General features: G+C 45.7%; 2 protein-coding genes across 14 annotated transcripts in view; one reads left to right on the top strand and one right to left on the bottom strand.

The window, feature by feature from the left end:
• CFLAR (CASP8 and FADD like apoptosis regulator) overlaps positions 1-14,034 on the bottom strand; it is a 56,679-nt gene extending 42,645 nt beyond the window's left edge. For 2 of the 12 annotated variants that reach the window (XM_055290171.2, XM_055290175.2), the window contains exon 1: positions 13,830-13,970. The gene's annotated coding sequence lies outside the window, so the exon portion shown is untranslated. Of the gene's footprint in view, positions 1-143; positions 676-4,489; positions 6,915-11,374; positions 11,928-13,348; positions 13,545-13,829 lie in introns of those variants that run through there. The other 10 variants (XM_063644973.1, XM_063644969.1, XM_063644970.1 and 7 more) reach the window with 9 other exon arrangements.
• Positions 14,035-15,325: 1,291 nt separating this feature from the next.
• Positions 15,326-17,309, top strand: part of HYCC2 (hyccin PI4KA lipid kinase complex subunit 2) — a 148,405-nt gene continuing 146,421 nt past the window's right edge. For both annotated transcript variants that reach the window (XM_055290148.2, XM_055290153.2), the window contains exon 1: positions 15,326-15,444. The gene's annotated coding sequence lies outside the window, so the exon portion shown is untranslated. The remainder of the gene's footprint in view (positions 15,445-17,309) is intronic.

Genomic DNA, 17,309 nt, shown 5'->3' with positions numbered 1-17,309 from the left:
GGCTCTTTCTTTCTGGGTGGTCTCCCTGACCTAAGTAGATTAAGTTCTATAGAAAGGGATCTATAGAAGTCTAAAGAAAGGGATCCTTGGTAGACAGAGCCAAAAACTCAGACTAATCCAAAGAGACAGAGAAGAAAACCTACATTGTAAAGGAAATGAAACAACAGATGAACTCATCTGCAAGGAAACCCCACATTCTTTTTCAGAATTCATCAGAATGTAAACCATGTTCACGGAAAATTACAACTAAGGGTTAATGGCCTCAGTAGGAGGAACGGGGAAGAAGTACGTAGCAGAAGGAAGTGGGAAAAGCCCAAAGTCAGCCTGACTGAACCAGGGAAACTTGTGTCACAGGGTTAAACCTCCACTTTGATGACTCCACCCATGTGGCCTTGAACAAACAATGGGGAAAAGAAATTTCTGTCCCTGTGCCACTCCTTTTTTCTAGTTGCTCTCCTACTTCAAAAGCCCCTCACTCACACCTGGAGGCAGAAACCTCTGCTGCCATCCTCCTAGACCCCAAGCCCTTTTCACAACTTCATCATGAATGCTCACAGAACCTGCCACCAAGTTGTCAGGTTTGGATCATGTCTTCAGACCCTGAGCCCCATGGAGGTGCCAGAGGCCCTGACTCTCAATGCACTGCTACACGGCAGCAATTGCCATCAGTGCTTCTGATGTTCTCAGTGGAACATCAGGAAGTTACAGAGGATCTGGGGAAAGACCTCACTCCTGGGAGGGGGCTGGGTAGGAGGGGTAAGGAGCTTATGCAATGGGTGTGTTCTTAACTTCTTCCATTGAAACTCATCCTATTTTCTTTCAAAATTTAAGTTGCTAACCTATCTACTCTAAGTTTCACAGCTAAAACTTATGTTAAATCGCCTCTCCTGTTCTTTATCTGTTCCTACAAGACAATACTTCAGGTTAAAATCAAATTTATTAACAAAAAATAAGTGGAAACACAACCCAACTCTAAATTGCCAATGGTTGCTTTGTATTTGTGTTCGAGTATATTTATATATTTATCTAGCTGTATTTAGTGAAGGAAGCACTGAATCCATTTATTTATCTACATACAGTATCAGTCCACAAAAGAAGTGAGCTATCTTAAAATAAAAACACATAAATAGAAAAATCTTACATGAAAACAAGGGGAAAAATTAGGTTAGAAATTTGAAATGGGCTTGCCCATTCATCCAAACTTCACTTAAATATGATTATTTGTAAATAACTGGAGAAATTAAATTTGCTAAGTTAAATTTACTAAAATTAAATGTGCTCAATGAAAGTGGAAAAATTGGCACTCAGACTATTTTACTTTTTTTTAGCAGAAAGATAAATACAAATTTTATGTGTTCTGGACAGCCCAAATCTATACTCCACTCGCAGGCCAACAGTGCTTTAATCTCACCATCGGCTTCCATGAAAAGGAGGCCAAGTTCTTTTCTACTGTATTCATTAATAGTCACAATTTTGTCAACAGTTATTATTATAAATTAAACTATAAAATATATGCAGAAGGAATTATAAAAACACAAAAATAAAATCATTAAACACAAGAGTAAGAAATGAGATATTATACAAATTCACTGACATATTTGAAAAAGAACCAAACAGAACTACTAGAAATGAAATGCTTAATTCTCTATTTTTTTTTACAGTCATCTAACTTTTGTAATTCATAAGTATCAACAATATAACAATGCCACCAAGAGTTAACAAAATGAGATCATCATTTTAAAAAACATGATCTGCTCAGTTTGTTTCTTCCAACCATCACACCCATGACTGCTTTCTGCCAGTCATGCGCGCTCAGCAAGAGCACTGGCATACTGTCTTCCCTCTGTGCTAACGGGGGTAGAGTTTGGCAGCAAAATCTAGATTACTCAGTGGTAGCATCTGGCACATTGAAAGGAAATATCAAAAGGAAACTACAGATCCCGTGTGGAGCCAGCCCACTCAGATGCAGCAAAATATCAGCGTGTGTGTATGCTGGAGGCAGTTCACTGTGGCTAGAGGTGGTGAGCACTTGAGAAAGGAGAGCATACTAGGGAGAGGTAGGGCTGGGGTTCGAATAATCACCACTTTGTTGGGGTTTCTTTTAAGCCCAAGCCAAGAAAATAACATAAAAATTACTCTTAGACTAGGGAAGCTCATAAGGTCTTCAGTTTTTTGTAGAGAAAGGGTCCCACTGGGCCGGGCGCGGTGGCTCACGCTTGTAATCCCAGCACTTTGGGAGGCCGAGGCGGGCGGATCACGAGGTCAAGAGATCGAGACCACGGTGAAACCCCGTCTCTACTAAAAATACAAAAAATTAGCCGGGCGTGGTGGCGGGTGCCTGTAGTCCCAGCTACTCGCAGAGGCTGAGGCAGGAGAATGGCGTGAACCCGGGAGGCGGAGCTTGCAGTGAGCCGAGATTGCGCCACTGCACTCCAGCCTGGGTGACAGAGTGAGACTCCGTCTCAAAAAAAAAAAAAAAAAAGAGAGAAAGGGTCCCACTGTGTTTCTCAGGCTGGTCTCGAACTCCTGGGCTCAAGTGATTCTCCTGCCTCAGCCTTCCAAAATGCTGAGATTACAGGTGTAAGCCATCACACCCAGATGAATGAGTTCTTTAGAGCCCAGTAAAAGGATTCGTGCCCATCAGTTACCAACTCCACCCTGCCTGAGCTGCCGGACTGAGTGTCCCCTTCACCTCTTCTGAAGAGTCACTTGCTTTCACCTTACTCAGATGAAGGGGCAAAGGAATATCCAAGTCCAATTATTTTTCTTCCCTGCTTTCAAATACCCAATCCTCCTGACTGATCAAGATACCATTAGTTTCATTTCTCCCCCCAGTGTTTTCAGCAGTTCACTTTCCCTAGCCAGACAAAATTGGCACCTGTGTGTGTTTTCTAGAATTTTAAAGGAATTCCCCTCAACTCCCCTCACAGGCATATTCTAATTTAATGACTATATCTCCCCTTCTTTTCCACACCCACACCCTGGTACAAACTGTCCTGACCTTCACAAGAGCAACTAAAACCTGAGACCAATTTCTGTTTCATTTCTCTTGCAGAAGTCATGAGACTATCGCCAATTATTATTCAAAACGTCAACAAAGCTTAGGCAAGTCAGAGTTATCTTTCACACACTAGCTAAAAGGAGCATCCGGTTCTGGAAACAAATACTCCAGACATTTTTTGTAGAAATTACACTTAATGCCGGGCGCGGTGGCTCAAGCCTGTAATCCCAGCACTTTGGGAGGCCGAGGCGGGCGGATCACGAGGTCAGGAGATCGAGACCATCCTGGCTAACACGGTGAAACCCCGTCTCTACTAAAAATACAAAAAATTAGCAGGGCGTGTTGGCGGGCGCCTGTAGTCCCAGCTACTCGGGAGGCTGAGGCAGGAGAATGGCGTGAACCCCGGGAGGCGGAGCTTGCAGTGAGCCGAGATCGCGCCACTGCACTCCAGCCTGGGGGACAGAGCAAGACTCCATCTCAAAAAAAAAAAAAAAAAAGAAATTACACTTAATAGTGGAACTAACAAAACTGCTGAGAGGACTGGAGGAAGGAGCTCTGGGGTGGGATTCTAACAAGACTCCTGGGGCTGCTGCAACAACCTTGCCTCAGCCAGGGAAGTGAGGATCAGGAGGCCGCCACTAGAACTGAGCTCAAAGACCCTCTGACAGTGGAGACCCAGTGATCATGTAATGCCCAACCTTGTTTTTACTAACCCTGTTTTTAGACTCTCCCTTTCCTTTAATCACTTAGCCTTGTTCCACCTGAATTGACTCTCCCTTAGCTAAGAGAGCCAGACAGACTCCATCTTGGCTCTTTCACTGGCAGCCCCTTCCTCAAGGACTTAACTTGTGCAAGCTGACTCCCAGCACATCCAAGAATGCAATTAACTGATAAGATACTGTGGCGAGCAATATCCGCAGTTCCCAGGAATTCGTCCGATTGATAACGCCCAAAGCCCCGCGTCGATCACCTTGTAATAGTCTTAAAGCCCCTGCACCTGGAACTGTTTACTTTCCTGTAACATTTATCCTTTTAACTTTTTTGCCTACTTTACTTCTGTAAAATTGTTTTAACTAGACCCTCCCTCCCCTTTCTAAACCAAAGTATAAAAGAAAATCTAGCCCCTTCTTCAAGGCTGAGAGAACTTTGAGTGTTAGCCGTCTCTTGGCCGCCGGCTAAATAAACGGACTCTTAATTCGTCTCAAAGTATGGCGTTTTCTCTAACTCGCTCAGGTACAACAATCAGACGGCGCATGCTACAAACTCTGGCCAGCATTTTCAATTATCTGGCCTTTTTCCCTCCTGACTGTCAGCCCTGCAACATCTAGGATGACCGAGTCCCAGGAAACCCCTCAGACCCAGGTAAACAGGGATGGTTGATCACTCCAGCACCCCTGCCTTAATGAGGAAGCCTCTACCACTCCTACACCTCCAGTAGCAAGTTCTGAAGGAAGGGAGAAGAGATAACACAATCTGAAAACTACTTACCACCACACCCTGGTGGTTTCCTGAGCTGGGCCCCTACGGCTGCTCAACAGTTTCATTTACAAGAAGACTCTGTTCAGCTCCTTTCCCACACCCTTCAAGGAGTGTAAGAAACCTCCCACACTCCACAACTCTCTTCCATCCCAACACCACCCCCAGTGACATTTCTCATCCATGTATCAGGCACAAACTCCTGCCACCTTCCACCTTTCCACTGCCCCAGCCGGTCCCTCCTGTCCCTCTGCTTGCCTAGGGCTAAGCTCCCTGCGTGCCCTCCTGTCTCTACTAAGCCCTTATGTCTACTCTCAACATCCTCTCTACCTCCAGAGACGGCTCCTCCCAGCTCATAAACATGTGCAAGTCTCTTCCGTCTTAAAAAATAAAGCCAAAACCCTCAAAAAAGCCTGAGGGTCCCCTAGACCGACCATCCTTTCATTTTATTCCCTTTCACATAAAGCTGGGACCTCCTGAAGTAACAGTCTGTACTTAGTGCTTCAGTTTCTTCAACCACAATTCACTTCTCAGCATGCCTCCACCTGGATCCCCTCACCCACCATCTCCTCTACACAGCCACACTCAGTCCTGAGCCATACTGGAATCTGAAGCAAAAGGGACAATCAGCAATACTGACGCTGTCTTTATTTAAAATGTTGGTATTTTGTTCATCATAGATTTTTGGCATTTATGTGTTTTTTAAAATATTGCATTAAAATATTATCTATCTTGATGACTGACTTTTTGAGCACCCCCTTACATGTTGTCCTGAAGCCAGTGCCTCGTTTGCCCCGGCTAGTATCCCAGCCCTGATGACACGGCTCTTGTTGAGGCCCTGGTGACCTCCTGGTTGCCACATCCAAAAACTTGGAAGTCCTCTTTCATCTGACTGCTCAACTCCAGCTGACACTGCTAATTAATCCCTCCTTGAAACTCTTCTCCCTTGGCTGAGCTCACACCACTATATTCTACACAGACCCTTCTCTGACTTTCTTCTACTCCTCAGCATACTCTTTCTGCACCTGTCCCTTAAGTGCTGGTGCCTACCATCCATCTCTCATCCAAACTCATTCCCCTAGCCATTCTGTTCCCCCTGCTTCAGACCTTACCCTCTCCAAATCTACCTTCCATCTAAGTGAACTTTCTAAAGTTCATGCCTGAACTGGCCAGGAGCAGTGGCTCACACCTGTAATCCCAGCACTTTGGGAGGCCAAGGCGGGCGGATCACTTGAGGCAAGGAGTTCAAGACCAGCCTGGCCAACATGGCAAAACCCTGTCTCTACTAAAAATACAAAAACTAGCTGGCCGTGGTGCTGCATGCCTGTAATCCCAGCTACTCAAGGGGCTGAGGCACAAGAATCTCTTGAGCCTGGGAGGTGGAGGTTGCCAGTGAGCTGAGATTGTGCCACTGCACTCCAGCCTGGGCAACAAGAGTGAAACTCCATCTTGAAAAACAGAACAAAACAAAACACCTCTATTGAAGCACTTAACACACTTCCCTGGTACCCACATTAGCCCTAACCAAGTGTCAGCAAATGTGGTTAAGTTTAGTCAGGCTTCTCAACCTCTCTCACAGAACACCAGCGCTGCCTCCAAACTATCTGGTAACAAAGGCACATATTGTTCCCTGTAATCAGTAGCAAAGCATGCAGCATGACCAGCTAAGCCATCCAAAGCCGTACTTAACATTCCCTTCTTTCTACTGCTTCTCTGTGTGAAGCAAGGTCATCATATGGCATGAAAGCAATGTCATGTCCAATGAGCCACGGCGTGAATGCAAATGTAATTTCTTAGCAACCCCACAAACTGGGCGGCAGTGGAGAAACCTGTCTTGCCAGCTGCAGAAAGCAGCATGCAAACCTGAACTTTCAGGTGTCTGGGAAGCCCCAGTGGAGATATGAACATGAAACAAAGTGTCATCCAGAAGTTTCTAAAAGGAGAAGAGGTTGCACAATTCTGGGTAAAGTAGAATGTGGCCATCTCACAGAAGTTTTGTGCATTCATCCTGAACATAACAAAATTCACCTTCCTCCTCCATTGGCGTGCAGAACAACAGATGATCCCAATTATAACATGACATAAAATTATAAGTCATATTTTATAAAATTCTTTGATGAGGCTGCTATGGTTTGAATGTGTCCCCTCCAAAGTTCAGGTGTTGCCAATATGATAGGATTAAGAAGTGGGGCCTTTAAGAGGTGATCATTCCCTGGAGGCACCTCCCTCCTGAGTGGGATTAGATGCCCTTATAAAGGGGGCTGATAAAGGGAGTTTATTTCTTTTTTTGCCCTTCCACCTTTTGCCATGTTAAGACACAGCATTCCTCCCCTCTGTAGAACGCAGTGTTCAAGGCACCAGATTGGAAGCGGGGAGCAGCCCTCACCAGATGTCAGCACCTTGATCTTGGACTTCCCAGCCTCCAGACTGTGAGAAATAAATTTCTGTTTTTTATAAATTACCTGGTTGTGGGTATTTTGTTATAGCAGCACAAAACAGACTAAGACAGAACAGACTTTTCATGACTCTCAGGGAAGCTCCCACAAATTCCAACCAGACATTATCTCCAATAACTTCCTTGGTTCCTAACACTTACATGTAGGCTGCAGAAAATGAGAATGAATCAGAAATGAGAAAGCATCTAGATCAAAAGGTCATAAATCATCATCTAATTGGATATAGAAACATGGGCAAAGTCACCAGGAGCAAGGGAGCTAAATCAGTTGATGTAGTGCCCTTAACTAAATTTAAATTTTCACTTTGGCAGGTATACTCGCTCAGCTTACACAACGGATTGCCCAATGTAACTAAAGGGCCAAGAGTGGCCCTGCAGGAGATAGCTCTGTTCAAAATCAGAAATTGTGCATAATACTATGGACAAACTTCTGATACATAGCTGAAGCACTAAGAGTTATCATCCCCACTTCAGCCCAACCCATAATCTAACTCCAAACCAAAAATATCTCAATGTTCCCTGGACAGTATTTTTCTGTCCCAGCAACTTCACTCAAGCATTTGCCTCCATTTGGAAAGCCCCTTCCCTCCTCTCAGTCTGTACCCGAAATTATATCTTATCTCTCAAGAGGTCTCTTCTATAAGCTTGTCTTGATCCCCAAATCAAGTCATCTCTTCCTGCTTTGTAGCACTGTGTTCTCTTCCAGCATTTTATCTTATTCTATCCTATGTGAGACTCAGTTGAGTACTGTCATATGTGGAGGTCCTTGGGGATAGATAGGCTTTTACTCATCTTCATTAGGCTGTGGTAAACAATGGCCAGGGCTGCCAATCTCAGCCCTCTTGGGTCTTGAACAGACTAGTCATCATTAGACCATTGCAGCCCATGTGTAATGCTTACTCATCCCTTCGTAACATACAATGAAGCAAGATGGAGCTGGTGGTGTAGTTAAGATACCATACTTGGAATCTGGTTGTTGGATCTAGAAGAAAGAGCTTGTGAAAGGAAGCTTTTGCAACTACATGAGATAACAATGCTATTGCTTTAGAGTGACTTGCCATGTAATTCTAAAAGGATGGGTAAGCCCCCAGGCAAAACTTTCTGGAAACTGGCAGGACCTCATTGTGAGTAGGGAGAATACAACATCTCCAACCAAGGGGATGTTTGGAACTCATCATCAATTTATTGCCAGGCTTCAATTTATTTGATAGAGAAAAATGAGGAACAGGTCAAGCTGCCTGAGTTTAAGCAAGATGTCAGATTTTAATGCTTCAGCAATGACTGAGTTCAGAGACCAGGTCTCAACTTCAGGTAGTACGAAGAAGACCTATGGCTTAGCCTCACTTCTTTTTAGGTATCTAAACCATCTGATGTCACCTTTAGAGGAACTGGATGTCTAACTTCATGCAACAGCAGTCAGGAAAACAGGCATTCCTTCTCCTCAAGGTTTTGATCAAAGGAACAAAAAGTGGCTCAAGAAACAACCCCATCTATTCAAGAGAATAGCATACTATCAATCATGCTACACTACTGCAATAAAATATTTAGGAGACATTCTCAAGTTCATCTAGACAAGATTGGCTTAAATTAAATTTCAACTTGGCAGGTATATTTGCTCAGTTTACACAACAGATTCTCCATTGTAGCTAAAGGGCCAAACTTGGCCCTTTGGGAGATAGCTCTGTTCAAAGTCAGAAATTGTACATAATACTAGGGATATATAAAGTTCTTAAAATTACTTTTATATAGCATTCATTTTCTGTAAAAAGCACTACCTGCTTTTTGCTCTAAGAAAATCTGGAAAATAGAGAAAAGTAGAGAAGAAAATAAAAATTCCCCACTTGCTTCAGTCTCATCACCATCCCTGGTACCTACTCCTCTGTTCCCTAGTTTCTCATCTCTTGCCTGAGTCCTCGTTCTAGGTTCCTTTACATTCCTGGTGACGACCCAGGTTAAAGGGATGGACTCATTCTACATTTAGGCTGAATGATGGCCAGCACGTTTATAGAAAGCCTAGGCAGACAGCAACTGATACAGTGTCTCCTCTGGGGGTATAGCTTTGTGCTATATACAACTTGCCTGTGCTACCATATTTTGTTAATAGCTCCATCACGGAGCACAACCTTATAATTACTTACCAGATTAAAATAATCCAGCCTTATAATTATTTGCCAGATTAACATAATCCAGCCATGGCTTAGAATAGAACTCAAGTCAAGTATAAAATCTGAACTATGGGGTTTCAATAGCATACCACAGCCAAAGTTTTGGGCGAAACTATTGCACTGCTTCTATGTTTTCCAACCAGAAAGGGTGCTCCAGACAGCAGAGGGAGATCTACCTGCTCCCATTCCTCAGCCCCAGCAGGTGCTCAGTAAATGCTGAAGGAGTTACTTTTTTCATTTAACTCTTGATTCAAAGTTGTAGCTATTGTTGCAGGGAATTTGGTTCACTCACCAGATAGTATTCAAGCAAGAGACTGTCAGGTACCTACTCTTTTAAACAATCTCATTGACTTTGAAAACTACTTTTGAAAGCTGCAAGTAAAAACAAACAAAAAACACAGATATATAAGCCAAAGGGAAGATAAAAAGGAAGTTCAAGGAAAAAACTCAAGAATTTCACAAGTAGATAAGGAAGCTTTGGTTCCCATTTCTAAAGTCACATGACTAAAGAAACTCATTACCCTGGGAAGCATTTTTAAACCTTGGAGTAAGTAACTATGAGAGGATTTTTCAATTACATTTTTAAAAGTATATAAATATACATATAAATGATTCATTTCTTCAACTGAAGAGTTCACTGCAGAAGACACAAATTATCTTGAGTACGCAGATGAAAGTGGTATCAAGTGGTGTAGCTTCTCTCTTTCATAATAAGTACTAAATCACCAAAGATGGCAACCCAGTATCGAGAATAAGAGAAAAATAATGTAGAAGATGTTTATCTATTTGGGCCAAAAACTTAAATCGCCGAAAAAAGAAAGTGGCTAGAAGTGGAGACCATCAAAGGAATGTAAATACAGAACAAGTGTAGAAAAGGAAGCAATCACTTGAACCCAGGAGGCAGAGGCTGCAGTGAGCAGAGATAGCACCACTGCACTCCAGCCTGGGTGACAGAGTGAGACTGTCTCAAAAAAAAAAAAAAAATGTAGCTGAGTGTGGTGGCACACACCTGTAGTTTCAGCTACTCCAGAGGCTGATGTGAGATGACTGCTTGAGCCTAGAGTTAGAGGCTGAAGTGAGCTATGATCACCACTGCACTCCAGCCTGGGCAACAAGCAAGACCTCATCTCAAAAAAAAAAAAAAAAAAAAAAGAAAAGCAAAGAAGGCCCCACCTTGAATCTTTTTTAGAAAAAAGCAGGTTGTAAATAAACACAATTTTAAAAAATGAAATATCTTGCAAACTAGAAAATAAACCAAAAAAATTATGAGTGTTTATTTTTAAAAATATGTAAAAGACTATATTTGAGAGCACACATGTCTGAAAAAAAAAAACAACATTAAACTGAAACCTTTGGTTATCTCTAGGGAATGAACCCCTGGAGGTTTTCTCTATTTATTTTGCATGTATTTTAACTCAGAAAAGTATAATACAACTTGACTGAAGAGTGTCTGAAGAAAATGCATTACAGTACAGAATGTTAGGTACAACCCTGAAGCAAGCGCAAAGACAGCCGCTGAGCATATGAAAGTACAGAGAAAGGGCACGGGGTGGGGGGTGTCAAGTCTTCTGAGGGGAGATGACAGGAGGAGAGCGTAAGGGAGAGACAGGGCATTCCAATAACGATAGTGCTTTTCACCTCACCGATCTATAGTAAGAAAGAACAACTGGGTTCTGCAAGTTACCTGGGCATACTAAAAGAAAAGACAAAACAAACAAACAAATAAACAAAAAGAACCCATGGTGTCATAACTGCCCCACCATGGCCCACAGGCTTCCTCCAGTCAGGCTGTCAGTGGATCTTGTCTAAACTGCCTTGACTCGAAGTTACCTGTGTAGGTAACTGCTGAGTCTTCCTCAACCACATTGTGAGGTTATGGGGACAAGAACCAAGTTTAGATCCATTTCTATGTCCTCGGCACCCAGAACTCTGCCTGGCCCAGAGAAGCTCAATAAATGTTGGTTGGATTATACTGAATTAAAGGCAAGGAGGCATTGGAGTCCATAAACACGAGTTTAATTAGCCCCTGGGGCTCTACAGGGAAGAAATAATCAGACTTCAAGGGTGCCCCATTCCCCAGAGTCCATTCCTGGTATTTGAAAGAGCAACATGCCCCGGAGTGCTGTGAGTCCTCTGGAGGCTCAAGGAGACCTAGGGCCAAAAGCGAGGACTCAATCCTTTTCTGCCACTATCGGGGGACAGTGCCCCGATGTCCCAGGAGCCCAGGGCGACACCAGCCCAGGGGCGGGGATCGGGCAGGATTCTCGGTCTACTCACGCCCAGGCAGCCGCCGGCTCTTCCCACTGGATCTCCGCCGGGACCAACTCCCACCCTCGCCGGACAAGCTCAGACCTGCTGCTGCGCAAAACCAGAATTGGAAATGCCCCAGATGGGACGAGGAACAAGGACAGAAAGTCAAAAGCATCAACAGGTGGCTTCGCCGGAGGGCGTCCGAGAACCTCTGCCTACTGAACCGCTTCACGCCTAATCCCCGCCGCCCACCGGCTGAAATGTTACCACACAAGACATAAATTCTCGAATCCTGTCTGCGGAATTCCCCGCCCACGCGCAGTTGAAACTTGCACAGGGCCACTCGCGTGTCTCTGGGTGGTAAAATTTTCCATGAGTGGTCAAAGGGCTTATGCATAGCTCAGGACAGTTACGTACGGCCCCACCAGGACTGAGTGGGGACCGCCGCTGCGCCCCCACCACCTACTAGGAGCTGCGGTAGGACCTCCAATGCCCCAGGGGCCTAGGCAGTTTCTGCTTCAGCTTCCTGGAGGCCCCCAGCCCAAGGCTCAAAAAACTGCACGCTATCCCTCCCACCCCGGGTCGCGTTAAGACTTTCGGGGGGAGGGGGAAACCCAGCGACCCTGCAAATAGCTTCACCTTGGAAACCGGTATAAGGAAGCAAGTAATACCGTGTTAAAAGAAGGCCAAATGTCAGTTACAAACAGAAACGTAAAACATAAAGTCGCTAGAGAAAGCCATTTTAACGAGGACATTTGACCCAAAAGCTGTTAAGTAAAATAAGTATTAACAAAACAAGAAAATGTATGTAAAGCAAACAGTAAACATTAAAAACTCCCTTTCAACCCAGTCTTGTTTGTTTAGATCTTGGAGTTGGGCCGGGCGCGGTGGCTCACGCCTGTAATCCCAGCACTTTGGGAGGCCGAGGCGGGCGGATCACCTAAGGTCAGGAGTTCGAGACCAGACTGACCAACATGGAGAAACCCCGTCTCTATTAAAAATACAAAATTAGCCGGGCGTGGTGGTGCATGCCTGTAATCTCAGCTACTTGAGAGGCTGAGGCAGGAGAATCGCTTGAACCCGAGAGGCGGAGGTTGCGGTGAGCAGAGACCGTGCATTCCAGCCTGGGCAACAAGAGTGAAACGCTGTCTCAAAAATAAATAAATAAATAAATAAATAAATAAATAAATAAATAAATAAATAAGATCTTGGAGCTCGAGCCAGGTTTTTTGTTCAACGAAACTTTTGTAAGGTTATTTAGGGGAATCACCAAACCGAAAAGTGCCAAAAACTCTGTTCCTCTTATCTGAAATCTCTCTCTAAAGCAGGTCAAACCTTCCAGACCCCGCTGTCTGTTCTAGATATCGCAGTTTGTTGATGTCCAAAAAGCTTTATTTATGCTATACGCTATCCCCCTACTGGTTTCACCTCTCATTGCTTAAGAACAAATTTCAAATGTCAACCAATTAAAATATTCGCAAGACCTCTGGCGTCCTTGAATTTACTTCCTGCTCCGTGGAGCCAAAAACTGATCCTGAATTTCAGTGGCCTTTGTTCTACTGCGTGCCACTGTTAATATTAAAAGAACACGGCCTTCTGTCCAAATCCGGACACCCTCAAGCAAGAACATCTTGAAGCCATTTTACATTTCCCAGTCCTTTTGAAGCGGTGGAAAAGTGGCAGAAACAGGTTCATTTTAAAAGGCTCTAAAAACTTTTCATCAGTCAAGCATTCCCAGCTTTTCCAAGGCAAGCTTTCTTTGCACTTGGGCAAAATAGACATTAAACTGCTCTGGAAAATAACCGCCCTGACCAGGCTATTGTGAAATTCCCTCCAGGGCGGCGGCTCCCACTGAGTGAGATCGAGCGCACACATAATTGTTGGGAAAGTCCACGTTCCCAACAACTTTGGAAAGGAAAAATACCAGATCTTCTCAACAGTTCACCCCAAGAATTGAACTCTCAAGATCATTTTAAGCAAAGTTTACACGACGCTGAGAACCTGCCACTGAAGCTCTCGGGTGGGCCTCTGGGGCTGCCGCTGCAGGGGGCGGCCAGAGTTGGCCAAGGGTTACTTCCGGTCTCTCAGGTCCATCGGGGTGCAGCTTGTACTGCTGTGGCCCAGGTCGCCCCTTTCTGGGAATCCGGGGCGGAGTTGCGGGTAGAAGGGGTTGGGGGTTCGGAGCCGGGCGGAAGCGGATGCGGGGGCATTCCGCAAAGCCCGCGGTAAACAACCGAGATAAAGAATCTACAAAACTGAGTCAGGTTCCGAAGCGCCCCCGCCATCCCCTGGTCACTGCCGGCCACCTGCAGTTTCCCGGAGCGCAGGGCTGTGAGGAGCGGGGCGGCGGGGGGGGGCGGTGGGACGCGCGGCGCGGCCGCGCAGGGCCTGCTGCAACGCTGACTCAGGGCCAGGCGTCGGGGCTTGGGGCCTGGGACAGCTCCGGCGCCGCCAGCGCGGGGGTCTTGCGCGGGGCACGTACCGTCCTGTCGCGGCCGGACTCTCCTGCCGCTACCACCTCAGCCTTCGCTCCCCTAGACGCCGGGAAGGCGCACGCAAGATGGAGGCAAAGAAACCGAAAGCCTGGAAGCGGACTTGGTGCTGGGCGATCGCTGTTCGTGGCGCTTCTCTCCCACACCTCCTCCCGTGATCCTTGGATCGCCCTGGGCCTTGTCTCAGCTGTCACTGGACCAAAGTCCAATAGCAGGCACTCACTGTGTTAGGCTGAGTCCCCACCCCTAGTGCCAGGAGTCCCTTTTAGTTGAGACTCGTCGGTGAGGCTGCCAGCTCGCTGTTTCCTGCTATGGCTTGTGTGACTTGAGCATGCAGTAACCGAGGGTGGATGTCGACACAAGTTCCACGCGTTAGGAGTAAACACTGCGAGTGTTTTGTTTTCTCTTTCTTTCTTTCTTTCTTTCTTTCTTTCTTTCTTTCTTTCTCTCTCTCTCTCTCTCTCTCTTTCTTTCTTTCCTTCTTTTTTGAGACAGAGTCTCGCTCTGTGGCCCAGGCTGGAGTGCAGTGGCACAATTTCAGCTCACTGCAACCTCCGCCTCCCTAGTTGAAGCGATTCTCTTGCCTCAGCCTCCCGAGTAGCTGGGACTGCAGACACGTGCCAGACGCCCAGCTAATTTTTGTGTTTAGTAGAGACGCGGTTTCACTGTTGGCCAGAATGGTCTCGAACTCCTGACCTCGTGATCCGCCCGCCTCGGCCTCCCAAAGTGCTGGGATTACAGGCTTGAGCCACCGCGCCCAGCGCGAGTGTTTACGATTGATGTCTGGGAGTCAGAGCAAACGTGAACGCACTTTGTGGTTTTTTGCGTGTATGTTTTTGTTTGTTTTTTGTTTTCCTTCTTGAGACAGGGTCTCGCGCTGTCGCCCAGGCTAGAAGGCAGTGGCGCCATCACGGCTCACTGCAGCCTGAATTTCCCGCGCTCAAGCCATCCAACCCCCTCAGCCTCCCAAGTAGCGGGGACCACAGGCGCAGGCCTCCATGCCCGACTAATTTTTTGTGTGTGTGTGTGTATTTTTGGTAGAGATGGGGTTTCACCATGTTGGCAAGGCTGGTCTCCAACTGCTGGCCTCAAGTGATCCTTGCCCGCCTTGGCCTCCCAAAGTGCTGGGATCACAGGCGTGAGCCACCATGCCCCGCTACGTTTTTATTTATTCCTAATAACTACTTTATTGTGATTCTTAAAGAACTTTGACTTTTCTTGAAATAATTTTAAACTCACAGGAAAGGTGAAGAATAATACCAAGAGAGACTAACCGCAGGACGGCATGAAGAGCTCGGGATTCACCTCTAGTGAAACAAAATTATTTAAAACAACAAACAATCATTAACCATTTAAACCCTCTGAAATGGTCCTAAGGGCAAACATCAAATGAAGAAACATCTGTTCCAAAAAATCTATGAAAACTTGCATCAGAATGTGAGAGTCAGTCCGTGATATTTAAACCAAACCTCTCCCTTTGTTCAGCAAGACAGACTCCACTCCAGACTGCTGCAACTAAGAACCTCTCTCTTCCCACAGCTCCCAGTCAGAGACCAGCATATCAGCAGTATTCCTCATCTTGCCCCTAGCTACCTGATGCTGAAGGTAAATCCTGGGGGAGTGTGGTGGAGAAGTGGGAGATTCCTTCTTCCATCCAGAGGCTCTACAGACTTGGGTGGAGTGCTGAGACACAAGAGGAGACTTTAGCTATTTTTCTCCATTACTTTCACCCCATATTCACCCCCAACCCTTTTTTTAAATCTCTCCATCTTCCCAAGATAGTTATATTCTGATTTTGATTAATCTTCAGTATATATGCTATTATAATCATGTAAACAGTAGTCACAGCCAAGTTATGTAGCAAACTATGGTTACTTTTCCTTTCCCGCACAACTTAGTTTTTTCTGGAGTTAATAATTGTCTTGTTTTGTTGGTTTTTCCATGTAATTCAATCCTAAACTCTGTCAGTTATCCAAGTTTTGTTTTTTGTTTGTTTTTGAGACAGGGTCTCACTCCAGGCTGGAGTGCAGTGACCCGATCACAGCTCACTGCAGCCTTAACCTCCTGGGTTCAAGTGATCCTTCTGCCTCAGCCTCCTGAGTAGCTAGGACTACAGGTCCTAGCATGCCACCATGCTAGGTGTGCCACTACAGGTGCCACCATGCCCAGCTAATTCTTTAAAAAAAATTCTGTGGCCAGGCGCAATGGCTTATGCTTATAATCCCAGCACTTTGGGAGGCCGAGGCGGGTGGATCACGAGGTCAGGAGTTCAAGACCAGCCTGGCCAAGATAGTGAAACCCCCATCTCTACTAAAAATACAAAAAATTAACCGGGTGTGATGGTGGGCGCCTATAATTCCAGCTACTCAGGAGGCTAAGGCAGAGAATTGCTTGAACCCGGGAGGCGGAGGTTGCAGTGAGCCTAGATTATGCCAGTGCACTCTAGCCTGGGAGACAGAGTAAGACTCCATCTCAAAAAAAAAATTAAATTATAGAAGCGGGGGTCGTGGGTGGCAGGGAGTCTTGCTATGTTGCCCAGGCTGGTTTTGAACTTGCCTCAAGCGATCTTCCTGCCTAGGTCTTTCAAAGCACTGGGATTACAGGCTTGACCACTGCTGCTCTTGGCCTTTCTTGTCTTTTTAGTACACCAAGAAAATTTTATTACAGGTCAGCACCTGTCCTTAATTTGGAAACTACTATTCAAGAACACCTAGCTTAGCACCTCCATCACCACCTCCAACCCACCCTATCCCAAGTGAAAGCCATTTCTGGTTGTCAGTAGAACCATCATAGTGGACTTACCCCAGGCCCACCTTGCATGCCCACTGATTCTTACCACTTCAACACACACCAATATGACTTCTAACCCAGCATATCCATATGTCGTTCCCTGAGGGCTTTTTCTGGCTCACATTGGAAGTCCATGTTGTCATCCCATTTGGCAAACCAGTAGGGGCAGGCATTTAACCCCCTACCCCCTGTGCCATCCTTATCCTTTGGCTTCAGCAGCCCTCAAAGAATGACTGTATACACCTATGTTGACACTCCCAGCTGCAGTCCACTTTCCATTTACATCCTCTTACAATCAGCCACCCCTTGGGCTTAAGGATGTGCATACTTGCAACACAGTTTGTCCCTGGGGTATGGACTTAGGGAAGAGGCCAATGTAGGCCCTGGTGGGAGGCTCAGGGCTCTTTGAGTAGAGAACTTCAGGTCTTGGGTACCCAAAGAGGATTTTTTGTTTTTGTTTTTTTGAGACGTAGTCTCGCTCTGTCACCCAGGCTGGAGTGTAGTGGCACAATCCTGGCTCACTGCAACCTCTGCCTCCCAGGCCCAAGTGATTCCCTTGACTCAGCCTCTCAAATAGCTGAGATTACAGGCGCGCACCACCATATCCAGCTGATTTTTTTTTTTTTTTTTTTTTTTTTTTTTTTTTGAGACAGAGTCTCGCTCCGTCACCCAGACTGGAG

This window comes from Symphalangus syndactylus, chromosome 8 (assembly GCF_028878055.3).
Source record: "Symphalangus syndactylus isolate Jambi chromosome 8, NHGRI_mSymSyn1-v2.1_pri, whole genome shotgun sequence".
NCBI lineage: Eukaryota > Metazoa > Chordata > Mammalia > Primates > Hylobatidae > Symphalangus > Symphalangus syndactylus.
Note: the sequence above shows the minus strand (reverse complement) of the source record. Positions and strands in the feature narration are given on the sequence as shown.